At 38.2% G+C, this 25,882-nt stretch overlaps 1 long non-coding RNA gene across 3 annotated transcripts in view; it reads left to right on the top strand.

The window, feature by feature from the left end:
• LOC133260158 (uncharacterized) overlaps positions 1-25,882 on the top strand; it is a 142,705-nt gene that overhangs the window by 9,041 nt on the left and 107,782 nt on the right. For all 3 annotated transcript variants that reach the window (XR_009740674.1, XR_009740675.1, XR_009740676.1), the window contains exon 2: positions 21,730-21,833. This is a non-coding gene — a long non-coding RNA (uncharacterized LOC133260158). The remainder of the gene's footprint in view (positions 1-21,729; positions 21,834-25,882) is intronic.

The following is a 25,882-nucleotide window of genomic DNA, read 5'->3' as shown; positions in this document are numbered from 1 at the left end:
CATTACCTGCCTGGTTCATTAAGAAAAGTTTCTTAGTTCTGGAGAGCTCTTGCAATGATCTATCCATAAGAGCAAATGCAGTACATTTTAAATTATAAGCTGGTAATAGATAAAAATACAAGATTATGTTAAAATATTTTACACCATTTCTGCTTTGTTCTAAGCCCCATTCCTAGGTGGATTCTATATCAAACAACAAAATTTAAATATAGAGAAGAAGTAATTTGATTTACCAAAGGAGTTTTTGTTCACTAAAATATTTTATGTCAGAATCTTCTAAATCGACTCACAAAATCAAGTGCTTACAGGGATCAGGTGGGATCTATAACAGAGTAAAGTGGACTGGATGGACATCTAGAGAGTTCAATCCACTGACTAGAACTATTTTCTTAAATTCATTCATCCAGGTCTTTAGCTGGTGTGGTAAAAATAACAGTGTCTGCAAATATGAGTTTTCTTCTGGGCTCTTCCGCTTATTGGTTCTATTGTCTTGGACATAGGTATATTTATCAACAAAATGGGGGCTTGACATGAATAACCTCTAAGGTGAGTTCCAACTTTGAGTGGTGGAAGTTTGTGGATACCAGTCGCTTTAGCATTTTATCACAACGTTCTGAGAAACAAGAAGCTAAATGGAGTCTCCTGTAAAGGCTAGATTGGAGAGCCCTGAAAGACTCTCTACCTCTCTCTAATAAAGGTCTTATAAACCATTCCCTTAGAATTGTTCCCCAACCCCTTCGTCTCCCAAAACCCCCCAAAATAGGCTAAGGGTAATAAAGTGAGGAGGCCTTGCATGGAGACTTTAAGTACAAAGTCTGTAAAATTTGAATAGAGGCAGGTAGAAGAAAAAGCCAAAAAAAATGAAATTACACTGTGTTTGAAGAAAGATTTTTTTATTCATTACCTTACCCCGAGTGGAGTGTCAGTCACCCAACTAATGTTGGGCTCCCATTAGGCTCTTAAATTAGCCTGATTGGGGGCAATATTTCCAATATTAAAGCATTTGAACCTTCTCCTCCCATTCACACACACATACTAATCAGGAGTCTTAATTGCATAAAAATAAAATCGGGTCTACCTACTATAAGGACAAATCATTAAGTGTGAAGATAGCTTAAAGAATTGTTGCAAAGGGTGAATCTGCTTCCAGGAGTGATTTCAAAAGCCCTAGGCTGCTGAGAGTTGTACCCCTTCTTGGTTAGGAAGCTCCCCACCAGCCTAGCTGCCTGCTTCAGAACTTTACCACTTGTGGTGATTTAGCACCAACAAATTGCCAAATCAGAGAGCTACTTCAGCAGCTGCCAGCTCCAGAACATGCTTTCATTGCCATGGTTCCTACCAGCCTTGCACTTGACCTCTCTCTCCATAGAGCTCAATATGAAACAGAGTGTGTACCCTTGCATTCGATGGGCAGAACCTAGATCTCACCCAGAACCCTGGCTACAAGGGAGTCTGGGAAATGTAGATTTCAGTTTTTGAACAGTTAATGTTGTTAGATGGTAGTTGGAATGGGTTGCATGAGTCATCCATCATCCAGTAAATCATGTTGCCTTACAGCCTGTTGCCTCAGAAGGATACAGGAAACTTAACAACACAGACAGGGCAGGAGGGAGCTAGTACTTCATATGTTTAGCCAGTCAGTAGGCTTAAAGCCAGCCTTAGAAGTTATCTAAAATTTTAGCATATTAAGACCAAGACAAGAAGACATATGATACAGTTTCTCTGAAAGTCTGGAGGAGATTATAGCCTATTAAAGCTTGGCCAAAGTCCTTGCTGCCCAGTATGGAAGGCAGTTATAATGGAAAGATGGGGAAAGAGAAGGAGTGAGACAGAGAGAAGTAGAAGAAGGCAGATGTCCAAACTTTTTTTTTCCCTTCTACCATTTGAACCATCCAGATAAATAAGGAAGCCTAAGGATATAAACGGAGAAGGCAATGGCACCCCACTCCAGTACTCTTGCCTGGAAAATCCCATGGATGGAGGAGCCTGGTAGGCTGCAGTTGGACACGACTGAGCGACTTTACTTTCACTTTTCAATTTCATGCTTTGGAGAAGGAAATGGCAACCCACTTCAGTGTTCTTGCCTGGAGAATCCCAGGGACAGGGGAGCCTGGTGGGCTGCCGTCTATGGGGTTGCACAGAGTCGGACACGACTGAAGCGACTTAGCAGCAGCAGCAGCAGCAAGGATATAAGGGAGTCTTAATTAGGAATCTGGCAGTCAGTTCTCTGGCAGGCTCCTCTGTCACCCACTATACTCAGTGGGGCAGTGTGGACTGCTGGAGTTAAGCGTTTCTAAAACACTGAGTTTCTGAGACCCCAAGTGGAGAGGATGTGGAATGTAGGTTAGTTGAACATCAGCAGACATGCCACATCGACCAGAGTTATAGAGATGTTTGAGCCTTCAGCAGAGCTGAGGGCTGACAATCCAGGTCATAGTGGAAAATGTGGAGACAGACGGGTCCAGGTCAGATGGGCCCTCCTCCACTAATTTTTCTCTAACCACTTTCTCCTTCCCATCATCACTTGGCACTTCATGGAGAACTAATTTCTCTCTCTGCCAAGTTTCTGTAGCCCACTGTTCATTCTTCTATGATGCACCTCATATGATACTGTGTTTGTTTGCGTATCCGTCTTTCTCACTAGATAGTGAACTCTCCAAGAGGTAGGGCTTTTAATATCTGTATCCCTCGTTCTCTGCATATTTCCTTTCAGTTGGGGCTGAATTGACATTTTTTAATACCTTAATGACATATTCTTTATCCTGTATGTAGTTATACTTAGCCTAATTGTGCCACCATTTAGATTGGGTAATATTTTCAAGGGGAGGATATGAAATGTGATTATGAATCTTGTAATATAGATGGAGAACCAGGAAATAAAGAGTGTAGAAGGGGAAAGAATAGGAGTTTGGAGGGGCAAGAAAAAAGAGAACTAAATACGTAGAGGAGGTGTGATTATTTTTTTTCTTTTCTAACTACCTCAAACATTTTTAAAAGTGAGCAATGAAATTATCTTTCTTGTCTTTAAGTTATATAAATTATATGATTAATACATAAATGCATTTTAATTGTGCAATTTAAACCCTGTTCAGAAAACTGAAGTCCTTTTAGTCTTTGTGGTAGGCAGAGTAATGGCTTCCCCAGAGATGGCCATGTTCTGATCCTGGGTTCAGTGGATAGTCTCATTTCGTGGCTAAAGGAACTTGGTTGAAAACCTTGGGATGGGGAGATAGTCTTGGGCTGTCCAGATGGGCCCAAGCTAATGACAGGAGTCCTTATGGGAGGGAGGCAGGAGGAAAAAGTTAATAGTAGATGTGATGATGGAAGCAAGAGATTGGATTTATTCAAGGAAGGGGCCACAAGTCAAGGAATGCAGGTGGCCTCTAGAAGCTAAAAAAAGGCAAGGAAATAGATTCTCCCCCCAGAGCCCCCAGAAGGAATCAGCCCTTCCAGCACCTTGACTTTAGTCTAATGAGATGGATTTTGAATCTCTGACCTCTAGAACTGTAAGATAATGAATTCACTTGTTTTTTAAGCCATTATGTTTGTGGTACTTCATTACAGTAGCGATAGCAAAGGAATCTAGCCTGTTAGTTCGTCTCACTCGCTCTACCAGAGGTAACCAGTGTTATCAATATAATGTGTATCCTTTCAGACCTTCTTTTACGTATGTATCTATATCTATATATCTATATAAAGCTGTCCCTGTGTAAATAGCATGGGTTTGAGTGCTATTAAATTTCACTGGCTATATTATTCTGCTGTTTTGTTTTTTTTACTTATCACTGTGTCTTGGAATACTTTTTTAATCACTATATGTTAGTGTACTTTCCTTTTTTCAACTACTCTTTGATTTTTCCATTCTTATGTTTCATAGTTTACATTACCATTCCACTAAATTATTTTATACAGTAAAATATTGAAATTTACCTTTCTGGCATAAAGAAAGGGAATGTTGCTGGTTGAAAAGCATAATCAAGTTCTTGCTTCAGGATATTAAAAAACACTCAAATTTAGCTATATGTGATCATCATTGGAAATACTTTATTTCTCCCAAGTGAATGATTATAGCTGAATGTGCCTTGGAGAAAGTAATGTTAAATCCTGTCTAATCCAATATTCTTATTTGTGAATTTTTTCTTTTTAAGCTTTAGAGTTTTTTGAACAACCATGTGTTTCATTCTTAAATAGCTTTAACAGATTAAAGAATGGTAGTGAAAAATAATCCCACCTTGCAAAGTAGTCTTTTTTGATGCAGACTTCTCAGGGCAGGTTATAACACATAATGAGATGTCACAGCCCGGTGAGACATGCAAAGCAGGTTTAAAAAACTGCCAGTACTGCATAGAATCTTTAATACTGAGGATGGTAACTGTGGGGAAGAAGAAATCCATTTGCTGCCATTCTGTTTAAATGTCTGGAAGTATGTAGTTATCAGAGCACCAATAAATGTCTCCTGGAGGTCAAATTCTTTAAAAAAAAAATAAATAAAAGCACTATGGTTTTATAGAATCTCTTTGGAAACTGAATGCACTTTGCTACTCCAGATCTGCTCAAAGCACTTGCTGTCAATCAGTAGAAAAGGTTTGGCTACCACCTTGGTGTTAAATATAAATGTAGTCTAAAGGTTTAATGGATTAAAACTGTGCTATTTAATTTGAAATGGAATTTCCCACCCTCCTAGCTTAGGTAGTTAGGATTCTGTGGGTTTGCTTTTCATTCCAACTTGGTTTATGGGTCTAATAAAGAAAGGCAGCTATGGGTTCAGAATGCAAGGGTGTCGAATTGAGGAGACAGCTCTCCTTTAGATGGAAAGAGAGGGGGAAAAACACCGTATTAACTCCAGCTTGTTAAAATTTACTAAGTCTCTAGTTCATTAGCCATTTTCCCTCCTCTTCACACCAGAAGAGTAGATAAAAGGTAAGCAGCAACAATAAGAGGCATTATATGCAGAGGTGCTCACAATATGACAAGGTCTTCTTTTAATAACAAACAGTGTAAACTCTCTAGGAGGTAGACAGTATGAAGTGCAACAAAAACTGTAATTATGCTCTCAGCAGGAAACCTGTATTTAGAATGACAGTAAGAGTGTCTCTAAAAACCTGTTAGGTTAAGGCTGCTAGTCTTAATTATATGTATTAGGAGTTTGTGTCTTCACTTTTTTCCTTTTAAAATTCAAAGAAGAAACCTAATTATAACTTGGACTCTAGTAAATTGGGCCATATTTAAACAATGAACATTTGGCAACCTCATCATGCACCATGATGTGTTCTACTGGTGCAGCTGCTATGCCAGCCAAGTTGGCTCCCCCAAATAATTTGTTTTTGCTGCCTCCATGACAGAGGAAAAACAAACAAAAGCTAAACAAGGGAAATAATGAAATGATGTTTTTTTTTTTTTTTTTCCCTTCAGTCAGTGACACCCAAGCCTTCTGGAGGGGGTGATCATTCCTTGGGTAGATTCTTAGCTATGGAATTACAGGTTGTTTGTATGTTGTTAGACACGACTTCACTTTCACTTTTCACTTTCATGCATTGGAGAAGGAAATGGCAACCCACTCCAGTGTTCTTGCCTGGAGAATCCCAGGGACGGGGGAGCCTAGTGGCTGCCATCTATGGGGTCACACAGAGTCGGACATGACTGAAGTGACTTAGCAGCAGCAGCAGCAGCACATGTTTTAGCTAGGCCATGGTTGGATAAATCTTGGTTTCAGTTTTGCCTGTGTTTTGGTCCCAGAGACCCTAGAAGGTTACAGCTGCTTCTAGTTGACTTCTGTTAAATTGTATGAGGCTCAAAACTTTAGGTTCTGCCTGGTATGCAGCAGCAGATGTTATAGCCCAAGCAAATTTAAGATGGTCTGCACAAAATAATGATGACTGAATGATTTGATCATGCATCATTTGTTTCTCTTTATGGTCCCAGTCTGAAATAGAGCTCAGAGCTAATATGTTTTCTTCTCTTTGGAATGTATAATCTATCTAAATTGAATTTCTATCATCTGCCTTTAAATAATCACCAATGGATCTTCCTGACCCAGGAATTGAACCTGAGTCTCCCACATTGCGGACACTTTACCGTCTGAGCCACCAGGGAAGCCCTATGTAAAATCAGAGTTATTCTAAAAGAATTTAAATAAATGCTTAAAAATTTGGAAACAATTTTCATATTTATTGGTAGCTCCACTGAAGTTTGTATCTTCAGCAACCTCAGCTTCCATGTTATTGAAATATTAATTTAGTCTTCATTATTGTTAGATTGAGGAAAGCAGCCACTGGATCTAAAGTTAGGAATAGTTTTATGTAGAATTCCTATGGATTTTTTTAGAATCCAAAATCCATAGAATTTTGACAGAAATCTGTAGTCTGAATAATGGCATTTCTCTAATTAGCAGCAATTGAATAAATACAATAAAAATCAAAGGTGATCTATTTATTAATTTTAATGTGTTTTGTACAATTTAGATTATACTTCATAAAGGTTTTGTTATTTCTGTGTTGAATAATTTATTAAAGTAATGAGTAACATGAATCATTGAGACAGTTTTCTATATTTTATCAAAATAAATTATATGTTAAAAAATGGAACAAGGTTTACAGAGGAGGTATGAATATTAGTGAATGTTACTAAGTACAAACATTAGGTAGTGAGCAATAATCTTTCCTATCATCCATCACTAAAGTGTGATCCGTTCAAGCAAAACCTAGTTTGAGTATCATTATAAGACCAGTTTACATGACTGTAGAGATAGTAGCAAAAATATAAGAGAACAGGGTCTCATTGCATTAAACATGACTTTTAAAAATGTCACTAAAAGGAGTTAGAATCTTTAAGTATATAGTAGCCACTCAAAGTAGTAGATTATCTTAATTATTCCAAAAGTGGGCTATGAAATGGTGAAAGTAAACCCTCAGATCTGGATAGCAGTTTTCCCTCTTTTTATATAAGCAAAATGGTAGAAAAGATAATATCTGGAAAACTTAAATAAATAATCTGCATAGTAATATCAAGGAAATTTTAGAAGTGAAATTCAATGCATTTGTTTTCCACTTCTGGTGTATATCCATTCTGGAATGAGCTGAATGATCCACTGTTCTGTGTAATCTTAAGGAATATGTTACCGTATACTTTGAGAGTTAAAAGGAAACCTGAATGACTGTCTCATCAATTTCCTATCCTTCAAGGAAAGTCACATGTAAGTTGGTTCATACCAGTGAGATATTACCCAATTTTGAACTTTCTCTAGCAAAACACTTCCTTCTCAAATACCTAACTTTTAGTGAGTTTAGTGAGCCTCACAATAAGAAAAACTTTCATAAATGACTTCTATTTCAGTCAGGCCCATTTTTTGGTTCTGTCCTCTATAGTAATGAGTGATAGAAGGTCCAAGTATGTTTGAGATTCTTGGCTTTCTTCTGACCATTTTAACACCTATCTTGATTTTGGAGATTTTTTTTTCTTTCTTTTTCTTTTTGTCAAAAGTATTTTGTCATCTGGGTTTATATTTTTCTTTAAGTTAAATACATTAATCTTGATTGGAGACTATTAGGACAGCATTTGAGATAAGTTGAAACCTACTAGAATGTTTTATATTTGACCTTGGGATTCATTGTTTTATATATAGCAATATTTTGGGTTCTTGAAAGTTACCAGTAATACTTATATTTTATCTAGTATTTCTTATAGCTTCATAATATATTTATAGTTATGATAGCTTTATATATACTTTCATGTAAGTAGAATATATTTTATCAATATAAGTAAAAATAGGTTGATATTTATCCCAAAAAGACTGTCTGAACTAAATATCTTTATAGATTCATATTTCAAGTGATTAAATGCAGGAATACTGATCTTTAATATGTAAATAGGTTATATTTTATAATAGTAAACAAATAATAAATAAATTTTTATTTCATCTATTTTTGATTCAGGTTTAGAATGTAAATACAGCAAGGAATTTAATCTTAGAAAATTGTAAGTCATCTAGTTGAGGTAAAATATTTTAATGTCATATAAGGGAATGAAATTTTTTCAAAAAATTGTTATATTGTATACTACATCAAATAAGATTTTGTTTATTTTATTATTGTTTTTTATAAAGGGATGACATTTTGCCATAAAATGGAATTGTTCAGATTGGTTCTTTGGTTTAAAGTAAGAGGTAATACTCTTATTTTTTTTCCCCCCTTTTTACTGTAAGAAGCAATATTTGATTTTTACCTGTTTTATCTTGCTGTAAAAAGATTCAATATCTATCCAATTTGTTAATTTTTTGAAGCCTGCATTATGACAGCCCATTCATTTGAGTCTCACTCTATAGCTTAAGCAATCAATTCAGTTTGCATGGAAAGGGCATAAGGACAGAGAAGGGTTGTGAAAATTCTCACTGAAGGAAGAACAGTGAAGCTGGTATCATCATTTGTCCTGATTGATCTCAGTCTCCTTTAATATGGGAATATTAATGCATTCTCCGTTCACTCCAAAATTATGTTTTAAGCTTAAATTCAAATCTAGATTTAGGAGGATTTTTAGTTTTAAAGCACAGGCCTGTCTTTTCCATCTCAGACATCATGTTTATTAGAAATCTAGGCCATGCCACTTGAATAGAGGAATTTCTTAACTCCAAAATTTATGAGATGTCTGTCTATTAGGAGAAAAATATGGGACTTTCTTTCCTTAAGACATGTTTTTATTGGGACAGCCTGTTTGCCATTGCTGCTTAAAACTGATCCCCAAAGAATAAAACCTCAATGAATCATTGGATTGCTTGCCTTGGAGCAAGGCCAGGAGCGGTTCATTTTCAAGATAAACAGCACTGGGGCTGAAAGAATGGCACAGGTTTCTCAGATGGGGTGTTCTCACTCCCCTTCCGGCGTGTACTGTATGAGTGTCTTTCTTACAGATCAGGCTTCAGAGAAAGCCAGAGTGAAATAACTTTATTCATGGTTCTTATTTCCTGGCTGTTTTATCCAAATGTTTCTTGAATAGTCCAGAGAACATAGCTTTGAATTCATTGACACTCACTAGTTGAAGCATTTTTATGTTCATCTCCACATTTTTTTTAAAATTTTATTTCATTTCTAAATTTACAATATTGTATTAGTTTTGCCAAACATCAAAATGAATCCGCCACAGGTATACCCGCGCTCCCCATCCTGAACCCTCCTCCCTCCTCCCTCCCCACCCTCCCTCTGGGTCGTCCCAGTGCACCAGCCCCAAGCATCCAGTACCGTGCATCGAACCTGGACTGGCGACTCGTTTCATACATGATATTATACATGTTTCAATGCTATTCTCCCAAATCTCCCCCACCCTCTCCCTCTCCCACAGAGTCCATAAGACTGATCTATACATCGGTGTCTCTTTTGCAGTCTCGTACACAGGGTTATTGTTACCATCTTTCTAAATTCCATATATATGCGTTAGTATACTGTATTGGTGTTTTTCTTTCTGGCTTACTTCACTCTGTATAATAGGTTCCAGTTTCAAGAAAATTACTAGAACTAATCAATGATTATAGTAAAGTTGCAGGATATAAAATCAACACACAAAAATCCCTTGCATTCCTATACACTAATAATGAGAAAACTGAAAGAGAAATTAAGGAAACAATTCCATTCATCTCCACATTTTAAGCAGGGGCCCTGATATCTGTTTTTGTTGATTCTTGTATCATGACTCCTAGCATACAGCCTTACCCTGACCAGGTACTCAGTACATATTGACTGAATGCATGTTGAATGAATGAATTCAGGGTCACATCAATTGAAACTTGATAATAAACATAAGTCTCAGATCAGATCAGATCAGTCGCTCAGTCGTGTCTGACTCTTTGCGACCCCATGAATTGCAGCACGCCAGGCCTCCCTGTCCATCACCAACTCCCGGAGTTCACTCAAACTCACGTCCATCGAGTCAGTGATGCCATCCAGCAGGCAGTCAAATTATACTATACTGGAACTTTTGGTCTTTATAATTGGCCATGTTTATGCTTTCTGAGTAACCGTACTGTGCAGTTGACTCATTCTTGTTCATTTGTCGTCATTCATCCAAAATATACTTATTGATTGCTTTGTCGGTGATTAGCATTATGCTAGTTGTTAAGATACAGCAATGAGATATATCAGGCCTCTGGGATATAGCAGTATGCATGAGGCATTTTGCCTTGTTCTCCTTGGTCTTGCCATTCTGTATTTGGTTTAAAGTAAGCAGAAAATATTTACAAAATAAGGTCAATAAGGTGGAGATTGAAATGGTCAGAATAGGGAAAAATTACACATTGCTAAGGGATAAAACGGAGAAGGCAATGGCACCCTACTCCAGTACTTTTGCCTGGAAAATCCCATGGATGGAGGAGCCTGGTAGGCTGCAGTCCATGGGGTTGCTAAGAGTCAGACACAACTGAGCAACTTCACTTTCACTTTTCACTTTCCTGAATTGGAGAAGGAAATGGCAACCCACTCCAGAGTTCGTGCCTGGAGAATCCCAGGGATGGGGGAGCCTGGTGGGCTGCTGTCTATGGGGTCGTACAGAGTTGGACACGACTGAAGCGGCTTAGCAGCAGCAGCAAGGGATAAAAGAGACTTTACAGAGAGAGCTAGAAATCAAAGATACATAGGATTTCAGAAGGTTAAATTGGTGATAGAGAGCTTCACACTTCTGCTTGAGTAATGTGCCTGTGTGTGTGTGCATGTGTGTGTACATTTGAACACTTGACTGGAGAGAAGGGGGATGGGGAAAAAAGAGAGAAATATGTTCCGAGCAAATGAATTGGTTACTTATGTTAGCACTCTCTCTTGCTCTATTCCTATATCTGTAGAGATTGGAGACCCACGGGGTGAATGCTTTCATTTTTGCATTCTCCATGGTCCTTTGTCAGAATGTGCTCATGGTCTGGTTTCTGGAACTTACAGTGGCAAACTTGTTTGGGTTGAGAGTGCGACTGACTGGTATATAATAATGCATTGTTTGGGAGATCGAGGTTAAAGACTGTTAGTGTTTCTGCTTGCTCAGCTCACCAAAATTCACTATTAATCAAAACCTAGTTCAGTTTTTCTAAGTAAGGATGTTACACTTGGGGATTATTTGTGGACATTTTCTTAGAGCACAGAAGTATCTTTTTAAAACATTGAGTAAAAACTAACAGAAGATAATGTTTGTGATGTTAAAAGTTAATACAGTAACAAGCAAACATCATACACTCCCTGAACTTTCAGATGAACAAAGTTTATTTGTTCACTTTATTTTTTAAAATCAATTTTATTAATGTGTATTCATGGATCACTTGTTTTAGGAATCTTGTTGACATTTTCTTTATTATTCAAAACTATAGCTTGTTTTCATGTTCAAGTGTTCTCCCAATATTCAGGATTCTAGAACTGATGTATACAGCGAGTTGTTCTAGATCAAGCATTTGGAAAAAAGATGATGGTTAGACTGGGTGCAGTCCATATATCTTCTGGAATTATATGAAATCTTACATTCATGTGGTCCATCCCCATTAATGATTTATGGATTCTGTATATGTGGATTTGCCTACTCAGTAAAAATATTGTAGCCCCCAAATCAATACTCAGAATGCTTTTGCAGTTGTTAGCAGACATGCACAGAGCAGCACACATTTGAAGCTGCCCAACATGCACTCCCAGCTAAGGTCCGCCAAGGCGAAGCTCTGCTGCCTTGTTTCAGGGCTCAAACTATTAACTTGTCTTTCCCACAATCTGTTTGGTGCCACATTTTTGTGCTTTCCATGGGTGATTTTTCCTATTTGAAATTACCCCTAAAATGTTGTCTAGAGTTCCTGTGAGCAAGAAGGCTGTGCTGTGTCTTATGAAGAAAATATATGTGCAGATAAGCTTCATTCTGGCATGACTTATAGTGTTCTGGCTGTGACTACATTGCTAATGAATCAACAATATGTATTAAATAAGGTGTCTTTAAACAGAAACACACAGAAAACAAGGTTATGTATGGATTGGTTGGTGAAGATGTTGTGTCCAGAGGCTCAAAGACACCTAACCCTGCCTTTCCCTTAGTAATAGTTTGAAGAAGTGAAGTCTCTCAGTTGTGTCCGACTCTTTGTGACCCCATGGACTGTAGACTACCAGGCTCCTCTGTCCATGGGATTTTCCAGGCAAGAGTACTGAAGTGGGTTGCCATTTCCTTCTTCAGAGGATCTTCCTGACCCAGGGGTCAAACCCAGGTCTCCTGCATTGTAGGCAGACACTTTACCGTCTGAGCCACCAAAGAAATCCCATAGTAATAATTTCAGTTCAGTTCAATTCAGTCACTCAGTAGTGTCCAACTCTTTGCGACCCCATGAATTGCAGCACGCCAGGCCTCCCTGTCCATCACCAACTTCCGGAGTTCACCCAAACTCATGTCCATCGAGTCAGTGATGCCATCCAACCATCTCATCCTCTGTCGTCCCCTTCTCCTCCTGCCCCCAATCCCTCCCAGAGTCTTTTCCAATGAGTCAACTCTTCACATGAGGTGGCCAAAGTATAATTTAGTACTTGCTAATTCAGTGTTCCTGGTGACTGTATAGAATGTAACCCTGGTGAATAACAAGAATTGAGGTACATATATCTTTCTGGAGCAGAGGACCATAATACTCACCAGATTCTCCATGGGGACTGTGACCCTCTTGAAGCCAAAGAATCTTTGTTTCTCTTCAGGAGTTCTTCCCATTCTAGTATTCCTGGACTACTAGGCCTGCTATGTAGAAACTGGAGCTCATGTACTGATACTGAAGAGTTAAAGAAGGAGAGCAGCACAGAGATCTGGATATAAGATACTCACATCTCCACCTTGCCACTTACTGAGTAATCTCACCATTACTGGATTTTATAGTCAGATGGAGCTGGTTTGAATCCTAATTTTTCAGTTTACTAGTTATGTGATCCTGGGCAAAAATGTTTAATCTCTTTGAGTTTCAGTTTTTTTCTGTCAAGTGGATACAATAATACCTATTATTGTGTTGGAGGGTTATTTTAAAGTTTAGAGGATGAGTTTAAAAGAACCATGTCAAGTCCCTAGGAACAGTAAAAACCATTATTATAAATGTCATTATTGTATACACTCATCAGATTTTTGTTAGTTCTTCTCATTTTCTCCTTCCTACTCGAGAATGGTATGAGATCCATGTTCTTTTTTTGTCCAACTTGCTTTTATTTACTTATTTATTATTGGGCTTCTGTGGTGGCTCAGATGGTAAAGAATCTACCTGCGATGCAGGAGACCTGAGTTTGATCCCTAGGTCGTGAATATTCCCTGGAGAAGGAAATGGCAACCCACTCCACTATTCTTGCCTGTGAAATTCCATGGACAGAGGAGCCTGGGGGCTACAGTCCATGGGGTTGCAAAGAGTCAGACATGACTGAGCAACAGAACACACATTATTATTTGGGGGCTGCATTGGGTCTTGGTTGCTTTTGTGAGGGCTTTCTCTAGTTGTGGTGGGTGAGCAGAGGCTACTCTCCAGTTACAGTATGTGGGCTTCTCCTTGTGGTGGCTTCTCCTGTTGAGGAGCACAGCCTGTAGACTTGTGGGACTCATATTTGCAGAATGTGGGCTCAGTAGTTGTGGCACACGGGCTGAGCTTCTCCATGGCATGTGGGATCTTTCCAGACAAAGGAATTAAATCCATGTCTCCTGCATTGATAGGCAGATTCTTACTCACTGCACCACCAGGGAAGTTCTCATGCATTTTCTAATACCTGGATGAATTAGTAAATTAATTCTAGAATTGCCTCTTTCCTGCAGTAACTAGTGGAGAAAGCAGGACTTTCTCTCAGGGCCCTGGTTTGCTTCCTGTTGATTTCTCTGGTCCAGGGTTCCACTGCAGTGATGATGGATCCCCATCTCCTGGTCAGATCCCCAACTCCTGGCCAAGAGTGGAGGGCTCCTGCTTCAGTGATCTCCCAGGTGCCTGTCTTCCAAAGGGAAGGTGGGGTGACTAGCAATTCAGAGACCTATGACATCCTAATGCCCTCTTCACATCCACCTGAAGGGGACTCTTAGGATTTCACTTTTCTAATTTGAGAACCTTAAACTCCATTTCTCCTCAAGAATGTCTTAGACTAATCGCTTCCCTTAGCATTTCAGAATTCTCCTGATTTATCTTAAATATGTAAGACAATGAAAGTATGGTGACGCATCATTGAAGAACGAGGTGTTCTACATTAATCGATTTTCCAGGTGAAACTGGTCCCTTGCTGTAATAATTTTGCTTTAATAATTTCATATAAATGATCATAAGATGTATTACACACTTTTTTGATGTCTTGTAGTGAAAGTGAAATTAGCTCAGTGTGTCTGACTCTTTGCAACCCCATGGACTATACAGTCCATGGAATTCACCAGGCCAGAATACTGGAGTGGGCAGCCCTTCCCTTCTCCAGGGGATCTTCCCAACCGAGGGATTGAACCCAGGTCTCCTGCATTGCAGGCGGATTCTTTACCAGCTGAGTCACCAGGGAAGCCCAAAAATGAAAGTGTGAAAGTGAAGTCGCTCAGTCGTGTCAGACTCTTTGTGCCCCCATGGGCTGTGGAGTAGCCTGCCAGGCTCCTCTGTCCATGGGATTTTCCAAGCAAGAATACTGGAGTGGTTTGCCATTTCCTTCTCCAGGGGATCTTCCTGGCCCAGGAATCAAACCTGGGTCTCACACAGTGCAGGCAGACTCTACCTTCTGAGCCACCAGGGAAGCCCTTTTGATGTGCTTAATAAAGTAGAAATTTAAATTTTTCTTGATTACTTATGAGTCAACTGCTATACTATGTTATAGAACATAGCAACTCCCTCAGAGGGTGTTAATACTAGTAGATGAATCATGTACATATATTAATAACCCCAGTTTTCTTTGCTTTTTAAAAAATTGTTGGATTTTTGTTACTAGGTTACATAGTAGGTGAGGAATGCCAATGTAGTTCACATTCTATGAATGAGTTATGGTATAAATGATAAAGTAAGTTCTGATTGTTCACTTGCCAATGTAATCCCAACCATTTTCATTCATATTTGTTTACTAAGTATATTGACATTATCATATTATTTATGAATAGAAACTACTGTAGCATTATGGTAATACATTTGATATTTATATTTAATATGATAATATAACATAGTTGAGGGCTTCTCAGGTGGCACGGTGGTAAAGAATCTGCCTGCAAATGCAGGAGATGCAGGAGACATGGGTTCAATCCCCTGGGTCAGGAAGATCCCCTGGAGGAGGGCATGGCAGCCCATTCCACTATTCTTGCTTGGAGCATCCCATGGACAGAAGAGCCTGGTGGGCTACTCTTCATAGGGTTGCAGAGTCAGACATGACTGAAGTGACTTAGCATGCATGCATGCATAGCAGATTTGAATGGATAAAAATATATGTAAGACTTTACTATATATTTTCCCCTCTTTCCTATGAATTCTTGCCCAGATTAGCCAATGGAATAGGCCTAAGCTATTTTGCAACTCAGGATAAAGCTGTACTGGGGAGTTTTGACACCCTGAGTTGGTGTCTATATTTTACTTTGAATTGGATGCTTTAGTCACAGTTATGTTTTCTCAGAGTGCAGTGTTTATATACCAGTTCCTTCTATTTCTAGGCCTCTGAAGTTGACCCTTAGGCACCAGCATCTTCTGTTTAGAGATGACATTATACCCAAGGGCTCATAGAATGACCTCACTCCTTTTAGCTCTGGCAAAATTAACCTTCTGTCTGCAACATAATCTCACTCAATTAAAATAACAACAACAGCCAGAATGTAAATAACAACAACAGCAGGCTTTACTCTCCAGTATGTCTCTTTCACCCTGGATGGAAATGACCCAACCCAGAGCCCCCGTTTGACTTACTTTGGCACTAGCTGGGTGAAGCTGGGCCTGGCAGGCAAGCTTCCAGTTTCTCTCTGTCCACAACAGGCAAAATGGCTGTGTCTGCATCATTTGAAAACTACACAGTCAGTGAAATAGAGACAAAGAAATGTGGTTGCTGTGAAATAAAATGACTGTCACAAAGGAGAGATCAAATGTGAGAGAAGGTGCATTTAATGTAAAAAAACACAACTGGGTGTCATTCTATTTCAAAGCAACCTAAGTAAAGAGTGCAAATATAATGCATGATAATGAGGGTGCCCAATTTTGGAAAGTGGTTTTTAAATTGCTGCAGCAGAATGCTATCTGAAGTCTCTTAGGAAAAAGCAAAATCTCATCAGGGACCTTTTCAAGCATCATTTTCTCCTGTTTTAAATGATCTCACGTGAACTGGCTGCTAGTTGACTTGGCATAACATTCTATTATTCATTACTTTTGACCGCTTGCAGAAGGAACAAAAGGCCTGTTATTAGTGATTTGCCATTGTTGGGAGACTTAATCTTGATACTTACAGAGCTCTTTTCCTCATGTTTATTTTGTTGTACGAAGTTGTATGATCTAAGGGTATTCATGGCCTCCTTATGCTCAGCTCAGATAATCTCTTTTCAAGTGATTAGTTTGGAAGAAGTGATTGACTCTGGATTCCAGGCCTCTGTGCATATTGAAAACGTCTTTTCTCCTCATGCAGGAGACTCTGGTTTTGGGGGTTAAGAAGACTTTTCCTTTTATTTGTGTACAGATTCTTTTCTTCCATTGGGTACAAACACAACCTTCTAAGTATACAATGAAGAAGACTGCATTATTAACAAGGCTATTTGTGACCTACTAAGCACCTCACTGCTTGCTGGACATGCTGTGTCATATTTGGTTCATGCTATGGAATTGTTTTTCAGAAGTCCCCAAATTTCCCTCTAAGGGGTTGTAGGCCTGTTGGGTAAGTAGAAGGCAAGTAACATAAGACATAATTTGCTACATGAGTGCAGAGGAAGAAGAAATCTGGTTCATGACACAATAGGATAAGTTCAGAAAGAAATGCCACGTCAAAGAGAATAATTTTGACATGAGAAATTGTAAGGGACCGTAGGATGGGGCTTATAGATGGTATAAAGAACACGAGTAAAGTAGCAGAAAAATAGGACATACTTCTCCAGAAGCCTACATATCAGAAGCAACCAAATACAAAGTATCCTAAAGGATTTTGATTGATTTTCTTTATAATTATGCTCATTGCCATTGTTCATGTGATGGTGGGGTTTGTAGACTAGAGAGAACTGTTGACCTGAGTTCTTACAGTTCTTATGCAATGGCTTTGATCCTAATATACTACCACAATAATGTCATAGCCATATTTCATGGTACATGCTAGTTGTTATTGTGCTTGGTCATTTGTCTGATTTCTAACAACTTTTTTGAAACACTGAATTATGATTATGCATAGCCTTCCTTATTTACATATTGCATATAATGAAAAGATTGATAGACTACACAGAGAATATTTAGGATTTGAATCAAGTCTTTTAGTTTAAATCATGTTATTTTGGAGTTCAGATTTCTATATTCTAGAGGTATCAGTATTTCTGAACAGATTGGAGATGAAAAAAAGTCTTCCACTTTAAAAAAACACAGCCTGAGTTGTAAAAGAAAACAACACAAGAAAAACCAGAATGTTATGCTTTGTGTATGTATTTGAGAATATTTGTAGGGTAATGAAGTGGGTACTCAGAGAAGGCAATGGCACCCCACTCCAGTACTCTTGCCTGGAAAATCCCATGGACGGAGGAGCCTGGTAGGCTGCAATCCATGGGGTCGCGAAGAGTCGGACAAGACTGAGCAACTTCTCTTTCATTTTTCACTTTCATGCACTGGAGAAGGAAATGGCAACCCACTCCAGTGTTCTTGCCTGGAGAATCCCAGGGATGGGGAGCCTGATGGGCTGCCGTCTATGGGGTCGCACAGAGTCAGACACGACTGAAGTGACTTAGCAGCAGCAGCAGCAGCAGCAGTAGGTACTTGGGTATCAGGATCAGATTAAATTTGCAATGAAAAATAAAACACAAAAAATTAACTTCAGAAAGAGAAGTTTATAATGAATGTATAAGAAACAGCATGTCTTTCAGCTATCTTTCCTCTGGGCTTGAATGTTTTCAAGACTAGCTTGTAGAGTGAAATGAGTTTTATGTGAATTTGAACAACTCAGCATTCTTTGAATTTAAATGATCTACTTTTCTCTTTATTGAAGAGAGGGAGTGGGGTAGTAGAGGAGGGAGAGGGGAAGGGATGGGGGCACTGAGGTCCTAGTTTATCACTATCTAATATGAAGCTTCCATTTGGGACAATTTCATGCCAATCTCCATCTGTCTCTTTCTAGCTCTCTGGCTTTGAGCAGACTTCTGAAATTCCTTACAACTCTATTTCCTCATCCGCAAAATGGAGACAAGATGCCTGTGTGATAGGGTTGTTGTGACATATTATTACATATGTACTAACGTACTAAAGTGCATAACTCTGTGTCCAGTATATATTACCTGTTCACTGTAGGTATTCATTACATTCATCACATCACGTTTTTGAGCAAGCCATTTTGACTTATGCCTCTTACTGATCCTTATCACGGTCCTGTGAATATTATTATGACTCTCAATTTATAGATACAAATCTTGAAACTTAAGGAACTAAAGTGGTCTTTACAAATTTAAACAACTTTAAGGGTAATAGCCAGGAGTTCAACTTAGATCTGACAGTTTCAAGCCTTTTGCATTAAATTCAATCATTCCCTCCCCCACACCTCTTCTCTTCTCTCCAACTCCTTTCCTTCTTTCTGTAGTTCTTCTATCTTCAAGGGAAAGTCTTTTTCTTTAATGTTCCTAATGATAACATACAAATCAAATGGAATGAAATAATATTTTAATCCAAGTAAATTGAAATAAATATGACATGATTATATCTCCAAATACCGTTAATTCCCTTCAAAAGTATATCCCAATCTTTATTTCTTATACTCAACTAATGCATATTGAATGTAGAGATATGAGGAAACATAAATAAATAATAAAATTGTCTGAATACTCAGTATTTAAAGACAACAGGAAACATTTTAGTACATGTCTTCAATTTATACCTATCCATATACTATCTTTTCATCTCATAGCAGTATCGCACTACAGTTTAAATTATAATGGGCTGTTTTTACTTAATAATCATTAAAAAATATCTTTTGAAATTGACAGATGTACATCTCCATAATCATGGGGTCAGCTATATAGCAATCCACTGTATAAAAGTACATGATTAAAATAATCCTTGTTACTGGATACTTCTGGTTTTTTTTTTTTTTTCTAATTTTCTACTTTTATAAACTGTAGACTCTTGAATATATATTTCTGTGCTCTTGGCCAATTACATCCTTAGGATTATTCTCTAGAAGTGGAACATATGGGTTGGTGTTTATACACTTCTCTGGCTCTTAATGTGTATTGCCAAATTCCCTCCCTTAGAGAAAGGATCAATTTATACTCCTTCCAGTAATATATGAGAATGCCCATTTCTACACTCTCACACTAATGGTTATCATGCCTTTTAATCTTTGAGAACTCCATTAGACAAAAAAATGTGACTTTATTGCTTTTTTTTGCATTCCAGTGTCTGTCCATTCTATAATAATCACATTTCTAAGACTACTATCTAAACAAATTGTAAACTTCATTAGGTCAAAGACAAAGTCTCCATATACTTAAATATTTATATTCACCATCCTTCTAAAGTAGAATAAATCCCTAAAGAGGCATTTGAGACACTACTTGGCAGAAAACCATGGATTAACAGTATATAACCTTATTAAGAACATCCTTGAATTTTATTTTAAACCTCAAGCTCATTGTTCTCAGAGCTCATTTGCTAAGGTAACCCTGTCCTTAGAATGACAAACCCTCCCCTAGGCAGAATCTCAAAAGAGAGGAAAGAAGGTTATGGAAGCTAAACCTTAGCATCACCTGACTTTTGTGTCCAGCTGGGACTTCAGTCTCCTTCAGTCTTTGTCCCGCTGTGGTCAATGCCAAAGTGGCCAGGGGTACAATACTGGATATCTCCTTAAGCTTCAGTGGTAAAGGAGGTTAAGCTGTGAATATGGCTTCCCAGGTAGCTCAGTGGTAAAACATTCACCTGCCAATGAAGGAGATGTGGGTTTGATCCCTGGGTTGGGAAGATCCCCTGGAGTGGAAATGGGCAACCCGCTCCAGTATTTTTGCCTGGGAAATTCCATGGACAGAGGAGCCTGGCAGGCTTCGGTCATGGGTTTACAGAGTTGAACATGATTGAGCATGCATACAGGCATGCAAAATATGCTTGATAGGTTTGTTTTGGGGAAATATTAAACAGAATTGATAGTCTGGCTTTTCATGATGTGTGTCTCCATTCAATAAAAAAGAAAAATAAATTGCTAAACAAAACAGAGCTACTGCTTTGTTTTGAACAAAATTCTTATATTTCCCCATGTGAATAAAAGCACGGGAGTAGTATTGTCTGTTCATATACTGTAGTTCAGTTTGGCGAATAATTATGATGTGCAATTGGATTATACCGTTTACACACACACACCTCACTAGGTGCCAAAAAAAATAATGGACAGGTACCACTAAGAGGGTAACGTCTTTAGGATTCTTAAACAATTACCCTTAATTTGTAAACTGAGCAAGTTTAAGCTTGTTTTTGCTTAAACACGGTATTTCCACTTAATTTTACCCTTCCTCCATATCATTTAAAATATCATATAATTTCAAATTTCATACCAAAAATTAATTTCTGCTTGAATCATCGACACTTTATTTATTAAGAGACACATTGTTTAAGAGACTTCCTTGGAATAGGAACTTTCATTTAGCTAAATGTGAGGAAGCAAGGATAGTCATCTCAAATCTGTGGTTATAGCTGGGAATCTCACATGATCTAAGGTCATTCCTTGACTATACCAGATACATTTTAATGATTGGTCAGACCCAGGTTCAAGAGAAAGGTACTTCTCTGTTATTAAAAGAAAACTTGACTGCTTCTCTATTGGGCACATCATAGAAGCCATAATGAAGTGTACTTTGTGCACTGCTCACAGGGTACTGGATATTGACATTCCACAGTGGTTCTCAAACTTTAAGGGTTGAAAGCACAGTGAAATTCAGTCAACGATCTTTGGTACCATGTTCTGGAAATGAGGTAGCTAAAGTCTATGAATTACCCAAAAAGAATCAGAATGTGAGTACAGTGATAGATGTTAGTGGGTTTTTTCCATATATATATATATAAAGGCACTTCTTTCCAGTGCCCCTTATTTGTGTTCAAAATGAACTGAAAGAGCTCTACAGTATGTTCACTATGATGGAGTCAAGAATTATAAAACACATAGAATTTGTGAAGGAACAAAGTATCACAAAACTGTGGAGTCATGCCCCAGATAATCTGAGAAAGGAATGGAAGGAATAATATAAGCCTATATTTACTAGAGCCACAGGAGACTCGGGTTCAGTCCCTGGGTCGGGAAGATCCTCTGGAGAAGGAAATGGCAACCCGATCCAGTATTCTTGCTGGGATAACCCCGTGGACAGAGGAGTCTGGTGAGCTACAGTCCATTGGGTCACAAAGAGTTGGACATGACTAAAGCGACCAATACATTCATGCTTATATGGTGCTTATTATGTGCCAGATACTGTTTTTAGTGCTTTATAGGTATTAATTCTTTCAACCCTCCAGACAGCCCCGTGAGGTATTTTATTTTATCCAAGAGATCGGTAAGACACAGGTTAAATATCTTAACATAGGTCATAGAGCTAGTAAATGGCAGAACTATAATATGGATTTTCTTCTGATTTAAGGTGGTACGCCTAGATGGCCAGGTGAAAATGGAGCACTGCCAAGCAAGCCCCAAGGCAATGTGCAACCTCCACAGGATGTTTTATTATTGGCTTGGGAGGAAGTGGTAAGTGTGCAGACATCATCCTACATTTGAATGCTTTCTTAAGAACTAATGTGACAGCTTGACATTTAGGGGAGAAATTCTGTTGGTTTGTAAGGTCTGAGTCTACTGGTAAATACCTGTGAAACCTGGGTTAAAATGTGTCATTTTCTGGGACTCAGTTTCATATGTGTAAAACAAAGGGATGGATGATATGCAAAAAGAGATTCTACAATTCTTTTATGAGACAGGCACTTAAACACATTGTTATGGTCTGGTGGGAAGTCTTTGTGTCTACAGAATCTCACAGAGGACATAGCAGCGGTAGTGTTCTTTGCCATGAAGTGGATTCAATGAAAGGTCTTGATTCTGAGATACATCAGCATCCTTGCCTTCTCTAAATTCTTCACCTATGAAACAGGCTAAACTAGAGAGGAAAGTGGCAATTTTAGGTCAGAACAGAGTGGAGCAAGCCCTTCTTGTTTTTCTTGGGGATAAGCTTCAGTGATAGGGGGAGGGTATTGATACTGGCAACAGACACATATTCTTATCTGAAATTCAGATCAAATGATTCCACCCTTGAGAGCATTCCCCGACAATGGTCTTTCCAGCATCATGAATCTGTGAACAGAGGCCAATAGTTAATTTCAATCAACCAGCTTTGCTGGTATTGCTGCTCCCATTTTAGATTTACAAAGCCATTCTTGATGAAGACAATAAAAGCCTCTTGTGTTGCGTTATGCTCTGACACTTTATCAAAGCACACAGACAGAGGGTTGTTCTTAACCATATATAAAGTGGAGCAAGCTCACAAATCATGCTTTGATATTGCACTGTGGAAACAGCAAGGTTAAAAGGTAAATCTGTGGTGTAACAATATTGATTAATTGATGTAAGAAAGGTCAGGTTAATCTTTATCTTGCTTGAAAGACTCTAGTTCTACATGGCAGGTCTGTTGAAATGGTTCCTGTGTAAAGAGATTAAAAAAAAAAAAAAATGGAGCCCTAATGCAAAGACAATGGAAGAAATCCCATCAAGCAATCACTCAGAAAGGTAAAAGGAGTAAAACAGGGACTGGAAGGGGGATGTTATTTCAATTTCTGTGTATTTTGAATAGGCTTTCTTGGAAATACTTTCACCAAGTAAGCAATTATAAGAGAAGTAAAGGCAGTGGTGTTAGATAGCAGCCTTACTCCTGCCCCCAAGAAGACCAGAAAAGAGAGCTTCATGCTCCTCTCTCCAGCATGGCTGAAATCTGTTGAAGCAAAAGACCTAACTTGTCTGACCTTCAGGTCCTGCCCAGGTTAAAAACTTGCATAATGTGTCTCACAAGAAGGCTTCCGTATCCCATGGCATGATGGGAAGAGGATGAGGAAAGGGCAATTATTCCCTCCTCACCTGGAGATACACAGACAACTAAGCACAGCTCGCCCAACCTCACTTCTGAACCAAAAGCAAGAATGAGGTTTCAGAGCTAAAGGTTAGGGTTCAGGGAAAACAGAGACAAATGAAGGAAGGACCATGGCTAAACCTGTGTAAGTATGGAGGGAGAGAAAAAATCTAGGGGCCACGAGAATAGGATGTGGATGCTGAATTAGTGAAAAGAAGGGCCAGGGGTTGTTAGTGGGAGAGAATGGAAATGGGAGTGAATGCTGGAAGTTTTTTCTCATCATGATCAAACCAGAATGATGGTTAGTAAGTGTCTGAACCTGAATAGGCTAGCCTATGATGTAGTTTCAGGCTATACCCGGAAACCTCAGAGGCTTACTATAAGTTTAGATTTGGCCCTGGCTGATGCTTCCGCTTCTCACAGCTTCAGCATTTGGAACATTACCACAGCAATGGAGAGATGCCTGAGAGGTTTTTTTTCCAGTTTTATTGAAAAAATAATCGCCATACATCACTATATGTTGAAGGCAAACAGCATGATGGTTTGATTTACATATATTGTGAAATGATGACCACAGTAGTTTCAGCTGACATCCATTCTCACACATGAGATGTTCAGAAGGACAGGTCTGGAGGGAGTTTATATCATCTTTCTTATATCCTTATACAGTCACAGAACCTTCAGCTAACTGCACAGGAGACTGGGAAATATGCCATAAAAAGGTTACTTTTCTAGGTTTACCTTTAAACACTAGGGATTTAGGTTTTCATAAAGAAAAGTTTCCAACATCTGCATTGTTAAATATTGGAAGAAGCTACCATGGGATGTTTAGAAAATTTTATTGCCATTCTCTCTGATACTCAAGATAGGAGATATGACTCATTTTTCTTTAAGTTCTGTTCTTTGTATAATTTTATGCTTCTGTAACTATATAGGTTTTTTATATGCAAAGGAAAATATGAAAGGTAAGCTAGATATTTGGAATTATTTTTTATCAAACCCATTTAATTATCCTTTTACTCACTGACCATGGCTACTTCTTACAAGTTGGTAGGAAAACTTCTGTGTTAAGAAAGCACAGACACAGGAAGAAGGATGGAATCAGAAATTAAATGTTCTTTATTCACAAATTATCCATTTTGTGTCTTAAGCCTGGCCTTTTTAATAACAAACACTTAAAGGTGTAAATCATAATTTGGTAGAAATCTGTATGTAAAATAAAAGATCTAACCTTAGCATCATAGTCACTGGACTTCTGAAAGGTTGTATGACATATTTTGCATTTTTTGTGTTATTTGCTTCAATATATGTTAATAGATGATAATTATATGCTTTTCATTTGGACAACCCTTATCCAAAGACGATTTAATATTCGCACATCTAATGGGTTGCGCACGGCTATTGATCATTTGGATCAGAGTTCAATTTGAACTGCTGCTGGTTAGATTAGAAATTGTAATCATGGTAAAAGATAAATTACAAGGTCTCTGAAGATCAGTTCTGTTTTCAGAATTAGATGCACTTTTATATTTGAAACATCAAATAGAAGAGGTTAGGGAAGATCTCTGATGGTGTCATTATGTGGATTTTCTAAGGAATATATCCAGAGATCCTTAGTACCTTTTCCCCATAGTATCAGCAATGTGAAATTTATAGAGAATGACATTTTACAACAATAAAGATGGTGAAAAAGATCCATAAATTATTTGTGAATTAGGAAGGTTGCTTATTTTGTAGATATAAATTTTGATGCAATAAATCAAATAAAATGCTCTACTTATTAAAGTTATGTAGTTTTTAACATATAGAGATTTGGTTTTGAATAGAGGACATCTAAATGAAGAGTAATTTAGGTGAAGCAGACCTTGATTTCAATAGTAAAAGGATTTTATTTTTGCTTTAAATTATTTTTTGTCTAATTATAAAAGAAATATATTCTTACTGTAGAAAATTTGGAAAATATAGAAATCTCTATTTAAGAAACAAAGAACATTCACTATCCCATAACTGCAGTGTGTTTCTGTTCACATCTTGAGATACCTTGTTTCAGTTCTCTTCTTAGAATTTTTAATAAAATATTTCAAATATATCAGAAATAAAGAAAATGATAACAAAGCTACAGATACCTCTACCACCTAGATTTAAATATGTTGCTGCTGCTGCTTAGTCGCTTCAGTCATGTCCGACTCTGTGCGACCCCATAGACGGCAGTCCACCAGGCTCCTCTGTCCATGGGATTTTCCAGGCAAGAACACTGGAGTGGGTTGCCATTTCCTCCTCCAATGCATGAAAGTGAAAAGTCAAAGTGAAGTTGCTCAGTCGTGTCCGACTCTTAGCGACCCCATGGACTGCAGCCTACCAGACTCCTCCATCCATGGGATTTTCCTGGCAAGAGTACTACCTTTTTGCTATATTTACTTCAGATCTGTCTTGTTGACAAATACATACAGCTATAGATATATGTACTCCACTTCTTTTTCTTTTCTCCTTTTTCCAGCATTAATTTATTATTGTGATATTTCCATTTTATAATTTTACTATGTATCAACCATAAACAGACTTCCCTGGTGACTCAGACAGTAAAGCATCTGCCTACAACGCGGGAGACCCAGGTTCAATCCCTGGGTCAGGAAGATCTCCTGGAGAAGGCAATGGTACCCCACTCCGGTACTCTTGCCTGGAG

Source organism: Bos javanicus, chromosome 2 (genome assembly GCF_032452875.1).
Source record: "Bos javanicus breed banteng chromosome 2, ARS-OSU_banteng_1.0, whole genome shotgun sequence".
Taxonomy (NCBI): Eukaryota; Metazoa; Chordata; class Mammalia; order Artiodactyla; family Bovidae; genus Bos; species Bos javanicus.
This window is presented reverse-complemented; position numbering and strand designations above follow the sequence as displayed.